This window comes from Armigeres subalbatus, chromosome 2, assembly GCF_024139115.2.
Source record: "Armigeres subalbatus isolate Guangzhou_Male chromosome 2, GZ_Asu_2, whole genome shotgun sequence".
In the NCBI taxonomy this organism is placed as follows: Eukaryota; Metazoa; Arthropoda; class Insecta; order Diptera; family Culicidae; genus Armigeres; species Armigeres subalbatus.
The window spans coordinates 146,919,926-146,936,212 of record NC_085140.1 but is presented as its reverse complement, the minus strand read 5'-3'; the positions used below and the strand labels follow the sequence as shown (position 1 = coordinate 146,936,212).

Sequence of the window (16,287 nt, the reverse complement as noted above, 5' to 3'; positions counted from 1 at the left end):
CAAATTTAATTCATATCCAAATCTAATCTTAATCTAATCCTAATCCAATCCTTATCAAATCCATCTCACTTCCAATCCAATTCAAATCCAAATCTAATTCAAATCCAATCCAATACAAATTCAATCCAAATCCAATCTAAATCCAATCCAAATCAGATTCATATCGAAATCTTTTCCAATTGCAAATCCAATCCAAATCCAATCTTTAACCTATCCAAATCTAACCCAAATCTAATTCATATTGAAACATAATCCATTTCAAGTTCAGTCCCATTCAAATTCAAATCCAATCCCAAACTGATAAGTTCCAATCCAAATCTAATTCATATCCAAATCTAATCCTAATCGTATCTTAATCCAATCCTAATCCAATCCAAATCCAACTCAATTTCAATCCAATTCAAATCCAAATCTTATTCAAATCCAATCCAAATCCAATACAATCTCAATCTAAATCCAATTCAAATCCAATTCAAATCTAATTCATATCCAAATCTAATAAAATCCAACCCAAATCTAATTCATATTCAAATCTAATCCAATTCAAGTCCAATCCTATTCAAATCCAAATCTTATTCAAATCTAATCCAATTCCAACCCAAATCCAATCCAAATCTCATCCAAATCCAATCCACCTCCAATTGAAATAGATAATAAAAGCTGACGAGATCTTGGCAAATACAATGAAGTGTAATTTATTATGATTTGTTCAATCGAATGCGAACTCATTTTTACTGATTTCTGAAACTCAATGCATTTGATACCTGATGGGTCACATGCAATATGGGATTCTTCTAGCGCTAGGTGAGTCGATTTCCAAAAAGTTTGGGAACCTCTACCGTGGTGGGATTAACCTACAATATACTATGCGTCTCCATGCACTGTCCATACCAAAATGCAGGCCTGGTGGCGAGTCACTTTTTAGTGACTTGGTCACTATTTTGAGTCTAGTCACTAAAAAGTCACTATTTGCACCCAAAAGTCACTAAAGTCACTATTTTTCGGAAAATGATCACTAAAGTCACTATTTTTGCATTGCCTATTGTAAAAAAATTCAAAATAAAAATCATTTGTCCCTACTATTATTAATAATCAAACCAAATGTGAATATGGTAGCAATATAGGTTATAGAATTTAGGAAATATGCACCAAAAAAGTTCCAAGTGTGTTTATTTCCGATTCATGTCAACTATGATCTCTTTCTCCACGAGTGGAATTTGTTAAAATGCGAAAGGCTGACCTCTAGTATAGAGTACAGAATTGAGGAGTTTTGGAACCAGTACCTCGTCTGTTGGTGAGCGTACCCTCCGGTGACAAAGATAGTGAACAGCTTCAGTTTCATCACATGACAATGACGTTTGTTGGTGGAAGAACAATGAGCGATAAGGCCGTCGATGACAGAAAGCGCATTATGATTGTTAAATGGTTGTTGTATCCGTGTATGGTTGTTAAATCCGCTTTGCGACCCTTCGGGATAAGATAGGGGGATGGGGATTGAAAAAAATTGTAGAGCAAGTTTATGTCAGAAGTAATTCTGGCACAAGCCAGGCTAAATGGCGTTTTGACCTCGGTTTTGACCGTGCGTAAAAACAGGGTTTGCAAAAATGAGTTGCGGATCATATGAAGGAAGTCGTAAAGGAAAAAATGCTTGATTAATGGCTTCTTTACAAAGAAAAACAAAATGACACGGTGTTGCACTTATTTTTGCTAACGAGGGTGTCTATTTTTACTGTACTTAGCACTCCGAACTCCGGTGAGATTTGTAAGCAAAAATTATAAAAAGATTCTGTTTATTAACAATTAGGAATAGATACCCAAAAAACTACTGTGGAGGTAAATGAATTAGTCGGATTCAAAAAAAAATCTAAAATAAAGCAAAAATATAATTAGATTTAAGAGATTTTTTGCAATTCCTGATCATAATATCTGGTTTACAATTCGTCTTTGAGTGATAAAACGGCCTACTTTTCCATACCAACGAAATGGGTGCTTTAATGAACATTATGCAACTCAAATGGGTTGCATAATATTCATTATAATACTCATTTGGGTGCTATAATGAGAAACCAACATCAGAACAGTAGTTACATGACTACGTTTTGCTGAATTAGTTTGGGTAAGTGTTCAAATAGTGTATCCTCTGCGTCGCGTAATAAATGAAATAGTTTGATGGACATGACATCAAAAATTTTCAAAGTCAAATACATATATCGCTTCACGGCTTATCGAACTATGCAATGTGGCACGGTAACATAGATTCTGATTGTTCTCTGCAGCAACATAATTTATTGGCAAGAATGATTATGTGGAATAAAGATTTATCAAATTGAAGTCCATTTTTCGTCATTATTCAACTCGGCAAGCCTCGTGTGATAAACGTACAACTCGTGCTGAAATCATGTTTTAGCTATTTGTTGCACAAACTACTATTTTCAACTAGAGATTATTTGGCCACGCATTTTTTATTAACTTAAAGTCTTTAATACTTAAATCTGCCATTTAGAAATGATAGCCTATTAGAATTTCTATTAAGAGACCATGGATTTTTAGAATGTTCCTCAGAATGCCACGTTGAGCTCAAAATCTCAAAAATTTCATTTTAATTTGTTATTTGTAGTTAAATAACAAGAAAAATCGTATTTTTTTCAATTTCTTGATTATTTCGATTAGGCCGATACAAATATTTAAAAATAATTTTGTCTCCCCCTCGGATTTTTTTAAACAAAAAATAATATTTTGAGGAGGCAACAAAATAAAATTCGGATAATTTTGAGGATTTTCAAAACATTTCTCAACAAATCCGAGGAGTTTTTTAAATTTTTTTCATTTTAATATTTTAATATTTGTTTTTATTATTAGGAGACCAGTAGGACATTATGGTTATTAAATATTTGTAACGGTCTTACTTTATATTTTTCACACAAATGATCCTACTAAAGATTTATAAGCTTTGTGAGTCCGAATAGTTCTCCGCCTGGGAACCAATAAGACCATTTTATATCATCCTTTTACTGTTATACAGAAAACTTCGAGCTCATATTAAACAACAAATGTTGTTCTAATTATCAAACTAATTTTGAGTAACAACTTGTAACACACTACCCGTTTCTCGTGACGCCGGATAGATACCTTCTCGTGGTATGTTACCTAATATGAGGTACCATGTATGGCCACATTGCTAGCTACTGGCTGATCCAACGAATACCATCCTCAATATCCAACTCCGTGGTACTTATGAGAGTGTCGCAGTCGGTGGCCTCTTGCTTCCATCCTCTCCCTCCTTACGGTAAAGATGGGCGTGACCAGTAGCAGTAATTTTCATGCTTTTGTTATTTGTGCCTTTTGTTTTTTGATTTCTGATAGAATTCTAGATTTTATTTATTTTCAGACTAAGGCCGGAGTGGCCTGTGCTGCACATAAAGACTTCTCCATTCAGCTCGGTTCATGGCTGCACTTCGCCAACCACGCAGTCTGCGGAGGGTCCGCAAGTCGTCCTCCACCTGATCGATCCACCTTGCCCGCTGTGCACCTCGCCTTCTTGTTCCCGTCGGATCGTTGTCGAGAACCATTTTCACCGGATTACTGTCCGACATTCTGGCTACGTGCCCGGCCCACCGCAGTCTTCCGATTTTCGCGGTGTGAACGATGGATGGTTCTCCCAACAGCTGATGCAACTCGTGGTTCATTCGCCTCCTCCACGTACCGTCCGCCATCTGCAACCCACCATAGATGGTACGCAACACATAGAATTCTAGATAAGGATTTCAAAAATAAAACACTCGTTTGCAATCTACGAATTATACCGTAACAATGCTAATGTAACTTGTAGCTCTATACAAAGTTAGAAACTCCATGCAAAAGTTACTATTTGGTCACTTTTTTGTCATCGTTGGTCACTAAAGTCACTATTTTGAACGGCATTCATCGCTACCACCCCTGAAAACGCTGATTTGCCGAACGCCGCTGGAATGGTACCGTCAACTGGGGGGAAGATGATCATTTTTAAGACAAAACATGCAATAACAATGTGTGTTTACATTTTAAATCGAAACAAATATTTTCAAAACATGTACTGCTATACATTGCAATAATCAACAACTTTAGTTTTCTGAAATGTGTTCGCATTTATTAAAATAAATTAAATTTTGACACATTTTTTGAGTAATCTGGTTTGGGGTGAAGTTAATCAAGGCAGCTCTATTAAAATCATTATGACCTAATAGTCAAAATACACAAGGTTATTTGTATTGTTGAATTTAGGACGTATAGAAGTCTACGAAGTCAATATTAGAAATGAAAATAGCGTCATTTATGACTATCTCTCTCTTTCTTCCACAAAATACATTTTCATGATTATAATCGAAAAACTCGGATTTCTACCTAGCGGTAACATTACTTGAACGGAGAATATTGTTGACTACCGTTTCATAAACAAATTTGGCACTTTTGACTGACGCATCAAATGATCATCTTCACCTCAATGATCATCTTCCCCCCAGTTGACGGTACTTGGATGATCTTCGAATTTAAACATGGCCAAACCAAATTGGCCGCCACATGCGTCGGCTAACGGTGCTTCTTACAGTGACTCTGCTCGGATGTTTTTTTGTTGATCGCCGAATTCGAACATGGCCAAAACGTTTTCAGACCGCTTCTTCGGGACACTTTGTTTCGCCCAGCTGTTTACCACCACAATGGAAATCATCACTACACTTACACAAGGTCGAGAGTTATTGCATCGGAATCATAGTCCTTGCGCCGACGCTGTGGAACCACTGGCTTTAGTTTTATCTTACACGGTCGAACGAAATAGTCGGAAGTTTTCTTGTCTGTTCGTTTATTCGCACACTATTTTAACACTTTTTACATTGACTCATAAAAAGCCGTACACTGACCCCACAATCATGGGTCACACACTAATATGGGTCGATTTCATTTGATTAATATGCAAAATGGAGTGACTAATTATTGTTACAAAGTGATCCATATATGTGGGATCAGTGAACTATAGGTTTTACTTTTTTGCACTTTCTGTGGTTTTATTTCTTAGACTCTTAACTTGATGTCCTCATACTTTTAACTGGCGATCCTGAGATTCTTAATATCAATTATTACACGACGCGCACTTCACTTCTTCTCAGCTTGTCAAAGTAAACGGTCTTCTTAAAGATATCTGAGGGTATTTATCGGAAAACGTGAGAAGACGGAGAACAAACTTCGTAAAAGTAACGAAGTTTGACAATTTGTTTCTTCCTACCCTGCAGGAACATTCATATTTTCATATACTAGTGACCCCTATTTGTCAAATTTATTATTATTTTTATTTCAGTGTTTCTCACTTTGAATCTGCTGTGGGAAAAGTGTTCATGTGAAGAAAAGTTTGGAAATTTGAATGAGAACTCTGTTTGTCAAATGACCAACAGGGCTCACATTCATTCGATGCTGTCAGTTTCCAAGATTAGGGTGGGGCGTGAGATATGGACTTGCGGTGGAGCCAGCAAGCTATTTGTTTGGAACCGAACGGTTACAATGTTTCGTTAGATTATCACAACATAAAACATGTCTACAGGAAGATTTTACGAACAATTGACATGTGTATGCAGTTTAGCTAAAATATTTATAAATGTGTGGGCTTCGTGGCCGTGTGGCTAGTGACGTCAATAATCTAGACGCATGTGTTGTGGAGTGTGGGTTCGATTCAAGCCCCGGTTAAAGAAAACTTTTCGTAAAGCGAAAAGTCCTCCACTGGACTACTGGGTGTTGTGTAAATGTCCTGTCCGTTGTCTCATGCTAGATGTTAAGTATTCAATCTGTGCGACCTCTGGTCGAAGACAGTGATTCTGTCTATTAAAATATGCATTATGATCGTAATTTCAACACCTTTTGAGAGCAATAAATGTTCTTCATTATCCCCTATGTTTATCAAAAATTCGCCATATTGTTATTTTGCAGATTCGGGAATTTGATTTATTAATTCAGTTTGTATCCTTTTAATAATATCATTAAAATGGTATTTATCATTTCATGCATGCTTGTTTTTATTCGTTCTTTGTATACAATTTATTTTGCTATTAACATTTTCCTTTTGGTATTCATTTTGACAGAATCATTTTACGAGTCGGGTATTAAAAACATCATTAGTACTTTAGTTTAGTCTTGTGAATGTGCAATCAAAAACTAGGTTGCGACTGAAAGATGTTGACTAGTTGACTAGATCAGCTAGTTATATTATTTAATTGTTATATGAGGTAAAAATATCCATGAGAATTCTTACAGACAGGGATTGAATCCAAAGGAAAATGAAAAAATCTCTCATTTATCATCTCTGTATACATTCACGATTAGTAGCATACCGTGAGTGACGTTTTCCAAGCTGTTACGATAATGAACTGATTCTGGAGATAAACTTCATATTAAATTACTTTGAAAAAGACCCAATTACGGGAGCACGGGTTTTGATGGTGCATTACAATTTGTTTCACAAAGCTGTGTAAAACAATGTGGTCTCCAACATAAAATGAGCGAGAACGAAGCGTTCAACCATAGTCACCCGGTAGGGACTGCCGATTGCAATCTGTTTTTTTCGTACTTGTATACAAATTCGATAAACTTGTTTTCATGGCTTGTTACGATTAGAAAAGATTTTTTCCTCTCTTTTATCGTCGTTTGTTATCTGAACCGGTGCCAGCGAAAGTGGTACATAAACCATTTTTGTCAATTTTGAGTTTTTTACACCAACGGCTTCTATTTGCAAAGATCTAGTAAGGGAATAACGAAAAAGTGATTTTTGGCAACTAAATCTGGAGATATGCACATTTTATTTTCTGGTATATATCACAATGGCCATTTCGTTGCCAGAAAAAGTGGTACATGTACAGTTCCACCCACTAAAATCAGCTTATTTAAAAGAAAATTCAGCAACATGACTGTTTTCACAACAGATTTTAATCCTATTTTGAATTTCAAGATAGTTTACTGCCGTTTAGAATGATTTAAAAAATGTACATGTACCATTTCTACTGTCAACGTTTTTGTTTCTGTTTCCTTTTGTTCCCATTAATAGTGATACACGTGCAATTTGATCCAATAAACTTGAAATTTGTCATAAACTTCGCTTATTTTTCACTACTATCTTTAAGCACATCAGTCATAACATGTTGGTACAGTTTAGTTGCAAAAAATTGCAAATATGAATTAATTAATCGATGTTTTTGGGAAAATGCGTCTCCTGAAAAATTTACTCAATGTAACATGTACCACTTTCGCTGGCACCGGTTCAGAGAGCATTAAAGTATTTGCTCAGCTAGGGCTCCCCCCCTTCACCGTCCCCGATGGGTTAATAACTTTAGACTTATTAGGAATATAATTTATAAATAAGTAAGATACTGATTACATTTTTAAACACTATTGGAAGTAAATTTTGTTGGAATATTTTCTCAAATCAAGGATATTCAACAAACTGTAATACCGTGCGCCTCCATTGATGTTTTCATCGCATTAAAAACTGTCATTCAATATTAAAAATCGTGTCAGATTAAGGGCAAAATGGTTACTATCTATTATTGTTGTAAATACATTTACTCCCAACAGCACGTGACAACGACGAAGTAGAAATCTACAACTTGCCTTGCCTCTATATCCAGTTCTGTTCCCTTTGGATTGCTTCATCGCTGGATTTATTTATTTCACCTTATTTTTTCGACATCATAGCTACCGTGCGGGACCGAAATCCGTACAGCACCGAAATCCGTCCACCTCATGAGATATCAATAAATTAAGAGAGGTTTAAGGTAATTAATGCAGGAATAATTATTCTTATTCTGTTCAGATACTTGACAGTAAGCTTTTATGGCATAGAATTGGAAAGAAGGCTTTGAAATAAAAACCACAAAAATCAAAAACAAATCTCCACCCACCAAACACGGAGTTTGTGCCGCCATCTTGTTTTCGGGTAGAGCATAATTGCACCAAAAGTAACTGTGTTTTAATTGCTAATTGCAAATCATTACATAAGATAAGCGGAATACAAATCACGGGATCGCTTCTCAAGGTGCATATCGAACTATTTACAGTGGTAGTTTAGTCAATCAGGTTGTTTCAATTTAAATATTTAGTTAAGAAATAGCTGTACGGATTTTGATCATTTGATTCGAAATCCGTCCACGGTGGACGGTTTCGAGTCAGGAGTAGTTGATTTAATTCATTATTTTATCATGTTTTTCGTAGTTTTAATGAGTAAATGTGAAACACTTCAAAAGTAGAAGCCTTCATGCTCCTGTATCAATGACAAACGTTTTATTTACATTCGATTCCTATTTTGTAATGACTTTTTCATATATTAAGGTGCTTAAGCGTACGGATTTCGATGCCCCACGGTACCATGCTACTGTGAGGATACGTAGGTACACGAGAAGTTGGAAACAAGGCCCCAAGGATTGCGTCATTCTGTGCGCTGAACGGTGATCGGACCGGGTTTATTTCACTGCCAAGGTTGGAAAGCCTTGGCGCAAGCTGGATTAACGGTGCTTTTTGGCACCAGTTCCTTGTTGTCACAATTTATCATGTTGTTTGTTGGAAATGTTTCCTTTTTTTGCAACGCACCGAACCTTGTGAATTTCGGGTAATCAACTGCTCAGCGCTTCAAGTGTGAATTTTGTTGTCAAACTTTCTGTGATATTTTTTTTTATTACATTCTTCGTCATTTTGATGGAAAGTGTTGAACACAAACAGAATTACCGAATCCTACTCACACTTCCAACACAATACCATTCAACACACATGTTCCAATCCCAGCAGTCTTATCCACTTTAGTCGCCTGGTGTGGCTCCCGAAGAGATTAGTGTCCGTCAGCATTACATGCCCCATTTACTCCCACGCAGAGAATGAAGGGGGTTCAAAGGGGATAGCAAAACGGATACTTCTCAAACAATGCTTGAACAAAATGCAGACAAAATTCATCGCTTTCCATTCTCGTGTGTTACGCTTCGAATATATTAAGTTGAAAATGTTTTAAATGAAACGCTGTTGTCTTGTTGAATAAAAAGCAATTGTGGCGTTCGGAGAAAAAAAATGCAATGGGATTAAAACTTACAGAAAAGATTAATTCGTTTTGGTTCGAGCGTTTCTCATCTCCAAGGAAAGAATTGGGACAGGTCTCTCCAACAACACGAGAATGTTTGCCTGGCGGGATTATTGTAGCGTGGTACAATGACGAAATGAAATGAAAATACTCGCAGGAGTATTATTTATGTACTCTTCATCTTCTTAAAATAATAAAAAACATCTTGGAGGTATAGAACACAGAGAAAAAATATGTCATTAGCATCGTTTGCCTCGAGGAAAGAGTTTTGTTATTAAATACTTACTTGTTGAGTAACATCAAATAATTGAAAAGTTTGGCTCGGATGGAATAGCAATGTTCGAAGGAAATGATATGCACTAGAAGTGAAGGGAGAATGGGATGGAAACATTCTTTGTTCAGTTAGTTTTTTGTACTCTAGATTATTGTTAATAAAGTTTACAGTTTCGAGTTTCTGGGGAACCGCAATACTAGAGATCACGCCCGGAAACGAGCGTGGCGTTTGAATTCTCGTCAAACAATGACGGTTTCAAGTTAAGTATAAAGCTTGATATCTACATTATTTAGGTCACATTAGCTTATTTTAGGATTTTTTGTCTTGATACATTAGCTGAACCAAATCTTTATTCATTATTACATCTGCCATCATCATCATCACCATCTAACGTATTGTGGTTGATCAAATTTGCTTTAGCCTTGAACCATTTTCGTTAAAACGTCCGAATCTCAATCCCGCTTGGAAGGCTGCCTTTGCAACGCCGCAACGTCATATGAAATAGGTCACCCGTATCCCTTGGGGGACCATGGCGTCATTTCATCGTTCTATGGGCACACCTTTCAGCACACATGATTGCTTCACCCCGTACGATAGTTAGAAGCTCATTAGCCCTTTTCATTGCAGCCTAGCCTAGGATCTTCTGGTCGGTCGATTGCCTCGCTTTTGGGACCAATTTTTACCGCAACGATAACGGGCTTGACATGACACACTGGCCGAGCGGAAGCGGTACCGTTTATAATTTGTCGCTAATTATACATGCTTGCCCTGCCGGTATGAAATTAGCACCCGTCAGATTTTAATGCTTGTTTTATACTTTGTCGGTACGATTTTTCTTATCAGATTTAATTTTTAGTGTATAATTTGAGCAGGGTGAGTAACGAACAATGATAACGTGGCTGGTTGAAGCGCTTTGATAATTGACCGTGAGAAGATAATTATCTTCACTCAGTGAAGATACGTTCTTCTACAACAAAAACTAGTAAAAAGTGAGACACATTAATTAGTTTTTAACTAACTAGCGTCGGCCGTGCCCGAATGCAGGCCAATTGTACAATGAGTGTGATACTAGCTTCGATGGAAGCCGACGAGTCATTTCCAGAAATTCTTCTAAATCTTCACTAGAAAATCTTTAATATCCACAAGAAATTCTTCCGGACTTTAACGGCAATTTTTTCGAATTTCTGTGGAAAATCATCCGAAATTCCATGGAAAGATCTTCTTCCGAATTTCGGCGGGAAATTCTAAGATATATTTAATTGAATTCTGTTCCAAAATTTCTTTAAAAATTTAGAATAATCTGGCGTAATAACTCGCAGGATTTTCTGTGCAAATTAAAAAAGCAACTTTCGAGAAACTGTCCGTAAAAGTTCGCGGTCACTATGGAGAATTTCTTGTGAAAATTCCGAAGAATTTCACGTAGATATTCCGTAGAATTTGCCTTGAGCTTCATGAAAGAATGCTTTCGATCCTCTTGTAAGGGCTTCCGAGCCTCTTAAAAGGTGGCTTCCGAGCTTCTTGAGTGGTGGCTTCCTAGCCTCTTGAAAGGATGCTTCAGCGCCTTTTGGAAGGGGTCTTTTGAGCCTCTTGAAAGGAGGCTTCCGATCCGAGCCTCTTGAAAGGGTATTTCGAGCGTCTTGAAAGGAGGCTTCCGAGTCTCTTGAAAAGAGGCTTCCAAGCCTCTTGAAAGGAGGCTTCCGAGCCTCTTAAAAAGGGGTTTCCAAGCCTCTTGAAAGGAGGCTTTCGAGCCTCTTGAACGGAGGCTTCCGAGCCCCTTGAAAGGAGGCTGAGCCTCTTGAAAGGAGGCTTCTGAGCCTCTCTTGAAAGGAGGCTTCTGAGCCTCTTGAAAGGAGGCTTCTGAGCCTCTTGAAAGTAGGCTTCTGAGCCTCTTGAAAGGAGGCTTCTGAGCCTCTTGAATGGAGGCCTGAGCCTCTTGAAAGGAGGCTTCCTGACCTCTTGAAAGGAGGCTTCCAGGCCTCTTGAAAGGAGGCTGAGGCCTCTTGAAAGGAGGCTTCTGAGCCTCTTGAAAGGAGGCTTCTGAGCCTCTTGAAAGGAGGCTTCCAGGCCTCTTGAAAGGAGGCTTGAGGCCTCTTGAAAGGAGGCTTGAGGCCTCTTGAAAGGAGGCTTGAGGCCTCTTGAAAGGAGGCTTCGGGCCTCTTGAAAGGAGGCTTGAGGCCTCTTGAAAGGAGGCTTCTGAGCCTCTTGAAAGGAGGCTTGAGGCCTCTTGAAAGGAGGCCTGAGCCTCTTGAAAGGAGGCTTCTGGAGCCTCTTGAAAGGAGGCTTCTGAGCCTCTTGAAAGGAGGCTTCTGAGGCCTCTCTTGAAAGGAGGCTTCTGAGCCTCTTGAAAGGAGGCTTCTGAGCCTCTTGAAAGGAGGCTTCCAGGCCTCTTGAAAGGAGGCTTCTGAGCCTCTTGAAAGGAGGCTTCTGAGGCCTCTTGAAAGGAGGCTTCCGAGGCCTCTTGAAAGGAGGCTTCTGAGCCTCTTGAAAGGAGGCTTCTGAGCCTCTTGAAAGGAGGCTTCCAGGCCTCTTGAAAGGAGGCTCTGAGGCCTCTTGAAGGAGGCTTGAGGCCTCTTGAAAGGAGGCTGAGCCTCTTGAAAGGAGGCTTCCAGGCCTCTTGAAGGAGGCCTGAGCCTCTTGAAAGGAGGCTTCCAGGCCTCTTGAAAGGAGGCTCTGAGGCCTCTTGAAAGGAGGCTTGGAGCCTCTTGAAAGGAGGCTTCCGAGCCTCTTGAAAGGAGGCTTCCGAGCCTCTTGTAAGGAGGCTCCGAGCCACTTGAAAAGAGGCTTCCGAGCCTCTTGAAAGGAGGCTTCCTTACCTCTTGAAAAGAGGCTTCCGAGCCTCTTTAAGGTTGGCTTCCGAGCCTCTTGAAAGGAGGCCTGAGCCTCTTGAAAGGAGGCTTCTGAGCCTCTTGAAAGGAGGCTCTGAGCCTCTTGAAAGGAGGCTTGAGCCTCTTGAAAGGTGGCTTCTGAGGCCTTTTGAAAGGAGGCTTCTGAGGCCTCTTGAAAGGAGGCTTGAGCCTCTTGAAAGGAGGCTTCTGAGCCTCTTGAAAGGAGGCTTCTGAGCCTCTTGAAAGGAGGCTTCTGAGCCTCTTGAAAGGAGGCTTCCAGGCCTCTTGAAAGGAGGCTTCTGAGCCTCTTGAAAGGAGGCTTCTGAGCCTCTTGAAAGGAGGCTTCTGAGGCCTCTTGAAAGGAGGCTCTGAGCCTCTTGAAAGGAGGCCTGAGCCTCTTGAAAGGAGGCTTGAGCCTCTTGAAAGGAGGCTTCCAGGCCTCTTGAAAGGAGGCTCTGAGGCCTCTTGAAAGGAGGCTTCCTGAGCCTCTTGAAAGGAGGCTTCTGAGCCTCTTGAAAGGAGGCTTCCTGAGCCTCTTGAAAGGAGGCTTCCTGAGGCCTCTTGAAAGGAGGCTTCTGAGCCTCTTGAAAGGAGGCTTCCGGGCCTCTTGAAAGGAGGCTTCCTGAGCCTCTTGAAAGGAGGCTTCCGAGCCTCTTGAAAGGAGGCTCTGAGCCTCTTGAAAGGAGGCTTCCGAGCCTCTTGAAAGGAGGCTTCTGAGCCTCTTGAAAGGAGGCTTCTGAGGCCTCTTGAAAGGAGGCTTACGAGCTTCTTGAAAGGCGGCTTCTGCGCCTCTTGAAAGGAGGCTTCCGAGCCTCTTGAAAGGAGGCTTTCGAGCCTCTTGAAAGGAGGCTTTCGAGCCTCTTGAAAGGAGGCTTTCGAGCCTCTTGAAAGGAGGCTTCCGAGCCTCTTGAAGGAGGCTTCCGAGCTTCTTGGAATTTCAAACAATTGGGTGATTGTTGTTAGTGATTCAAAAGGCGCATTATTGGAAAATAATCGGTTCATTCCAGAGCCACAATTTTAAAGAAGAGAAGGTTAAGTCGAGATAAATTTTATTAGAAGTGTAATTTTTCGCTTGGCGACGGCAGAAAGTCCGTAGCAAAATCACAAGCGTACGTCGAAGAGAGACGCTGCAGAAATTATTTCGCATGGTTGACATCAGTAGCAGTTAAGTAAAGTTTTCTCTGAAGATTCTGATTAGGTTTTGTTCCTGCTTTTGATTGGAGAGGAGCAATACTTGCGTTTGGTACACAACCTTCCGATTTTTCAACAGAGGCATTCCAGTGATGAACTCTAGCCAATAAGAAAAATCACTCTAATAATGACTAAAAAAAGGCATTATCTACTCTGCTGCCGCACTAAAAACGCGTGCTTTAAAAGAAGGAATCATAATTTCAACATTGTTCCATTATATTCAATTTATAATTCTGCTGCCAGACGGCAGATGTGAACATATTTTTTTTTAAAAAGCAATAGTATGCCGAACGAGTGCTGACATCGGAGTTTTCTTTTCTATTACTGTTTTTGGCAAAGTTTTCGAGCAATCAAAAGAATTCAAAGGTGTTACCAGAATGCGGTAGATACAACTACATTTGAATCAATGTGTCATTTTTATTTTGTTAAATACTTATTAATTGCTTTAAAACCTCTCACTATGTCACCGCACTACTCTGAAAAAGTGTACCAAACTCTTCAATCACATTAAAGTGAGCTTTCACCCATCAGTGATGCAATTTATTTCAATTTGTAAAACCCAAAGTTTAAAAGTATTTTGCCGCAAACGCCAATCGGTAACAAAAAGATCTTCTGTTTGGTTGGTTGCGCTATTATTTTTTGGTCAAGCTGCAACACAGGGAATAGTTTCCCCTTGATGACTTCGTTGAAGGCAAAGCCGTAAGGGAAAGTAGTCAGCGAGAGTACGGTTTGCTGCTGATTATTATAAGTTGGACTATAGAGTTTGAGTTTCTTAATTTGCTTTGTCTCCTTGTGATTTATAAAATTGTAAATAACTTTTTCAATTTCCATTTCGATGACACTTGCCATCCCCTACAACTGGAATGTGAAGGGCACACTTTCAAGTCGCCAGCAGCAGAAACACTGGAAAACGGGAAATCAAAAGAAATGCAAACCTTCACTAAGCGTGCTACACCACCAACAAGGTCCCGGTAGCCTTGTGAGAGTTTAATTTTTCATGGAGAAGAAAGGAAAATACCCTCAAGCCTAGGTGAACTTAATTTTCATATTTATGAAAGGAATTTCCTTCGGACAGCCACTCGTAAGTCTTTTTTCATCCTTTTGTAATGCTTTTCACCGCGTCGCCTAGCACAGCGTTCCGCAGTGCATATTTGAATGTGTGCTGCCCCTTGTTCTAGCAGTCAGAGTGGTGGACCACGTTAGTGGATTCTGAGATAAGTAAACTGGCGGGAAGATGAATGACAATGTAAGCCAGTACGGAACGGAAAAGGGCTTCGGAAGCGTTTTTATTCTCTTCCGGGAAAGTGTAAAGCAAACAGTTAAACCGCGCGGTACAAACGACGTAGGTATGCGGTGTCCTCAATGAGTTTCCTGCTGACGAAGATGGTACTTAACTTGAGTAGGGCGCTCTGGTGCATGAATCGATAGATTGAGTAGCTGGTGACAGTGCTTCAATCTTTTTTTCGGGTGGGTAGATTCAACTTTTAACATTTGAAATCTGTTTAAATTTTAGGCATTTTGAATAGAAAGACAGAAAAAAAGTTGGAATTTGTATGTATTCTAACGACCACTGGCTGACAGTGGTATTATGGAAAAAATCTGTGTATATTTAGGTCGGATTAAGAAAGTAAAGGCTCTACAGCTGTTCATGTGATCTATTTCTGTTTGGTATCTCATGTCCAGTCTGTGGTCACTTTTGCTTACAATCACTGGGAGACCCAGTGGTGGGGCAAGTCCCAACCTTTATTCACTTGTATTGTAGTGCAACTTATACCTGTTCTAACAATTAAAATAATCGTTTGAAGTGACGAGAATACATTATCTACAGACCGTTCTTGTTGAATTCATAAATAGTTAATAGCTTTGTGCAAAGTACAAAATTTAAAACGCAATACATTAAAAGATGAATTTTTGCACAAATAAATCGATAATGTCAAAATTTGACATTATTTGATTACTAGTTTTCCTCAAACTTTTCAACTATTCCAGCACATTTTGTTCAAATTGTTCATCGTCGTGCTCTAATTTAGTTATCGATGCGCATACGACACCAAAACCTATTGTCCGAGTTTAATTATAATGGTGATGTATGTTCGTCCATGGACAACGACAACCCTTAACGATCCAACGATACAAAATCTACCATCCGCACCTACCGCTGCGCTGGCGATATCCACTTTCTATGATGTCAGCGACGGCAAACATACTGTGGTCAATTCCATTTATTACTCAGCAGGGTTGACAAACATTTTCCCACCCTGTCAGGCTGCTTCCACGATCAGTCCTATTCCTATACATAGATATATGGGCAAGCTTCCTCCATAATTCATTCAGATTTTCCATCCTATGATGTTACTACACGACGCATGATAATGAAAATGACTATTGCCGAACGTTTAGGTGGCTTGGAAAAGCGGTAGGTATGCCAATTAAAACTAATGTCTTCAATAGCAAAGCAAGAAAAACATCACCCTGGCTGGTGTTTTTGCTTTTGTGGTTCGTCCTATAACAACATCCGACACCAAAATAAAAACAATTAAAAGGGAAAGGTAAACTCCGTGTCACCACTAGCAAAAATAAAGCTACTCCTGCAAACAAACTCTTGCCGCTGAGCATGTCCTGTGGACAGCACACCCCAAACTTAGTCGTGCTGTTATCGAAAGCACGGTGTTTTGTTTTTCAGCAACAAACGGTTGTTTGGAGCGTAGGAAAAAGGCTAATTGTTTGTTCGTCTGAATGAGCGAATAAGTATAGGAATAGTAGTGAAGAAACCTGCCACAGCTTATTCTGTTCAGGCGCTTCAATTTTGTTCATTGGCATTAGCATTCAGCATTTCGCACAAATTCGTAAGTGGTTCAAGCACTGATATTGGTTTGTGACTGATCACTACCTCTTAGATGGAAGCAAGGTACTCTTCG

General features: G+C 39.4%; 1 protein-coding gene across 3 annotated transcripts in view; it reads left to right on the top strand.

Moving 5' to 3' along the window:
- Positions 1-16,287, top strand: part of LOC134215247 (regulator of G-protein signaling 17) — a 106,070-nt gene that overhangs the window by 42,740 nt on the left and 47,043 nt on the right. The gene's annotated exons all lie outside the window — the stretch shown is intronic.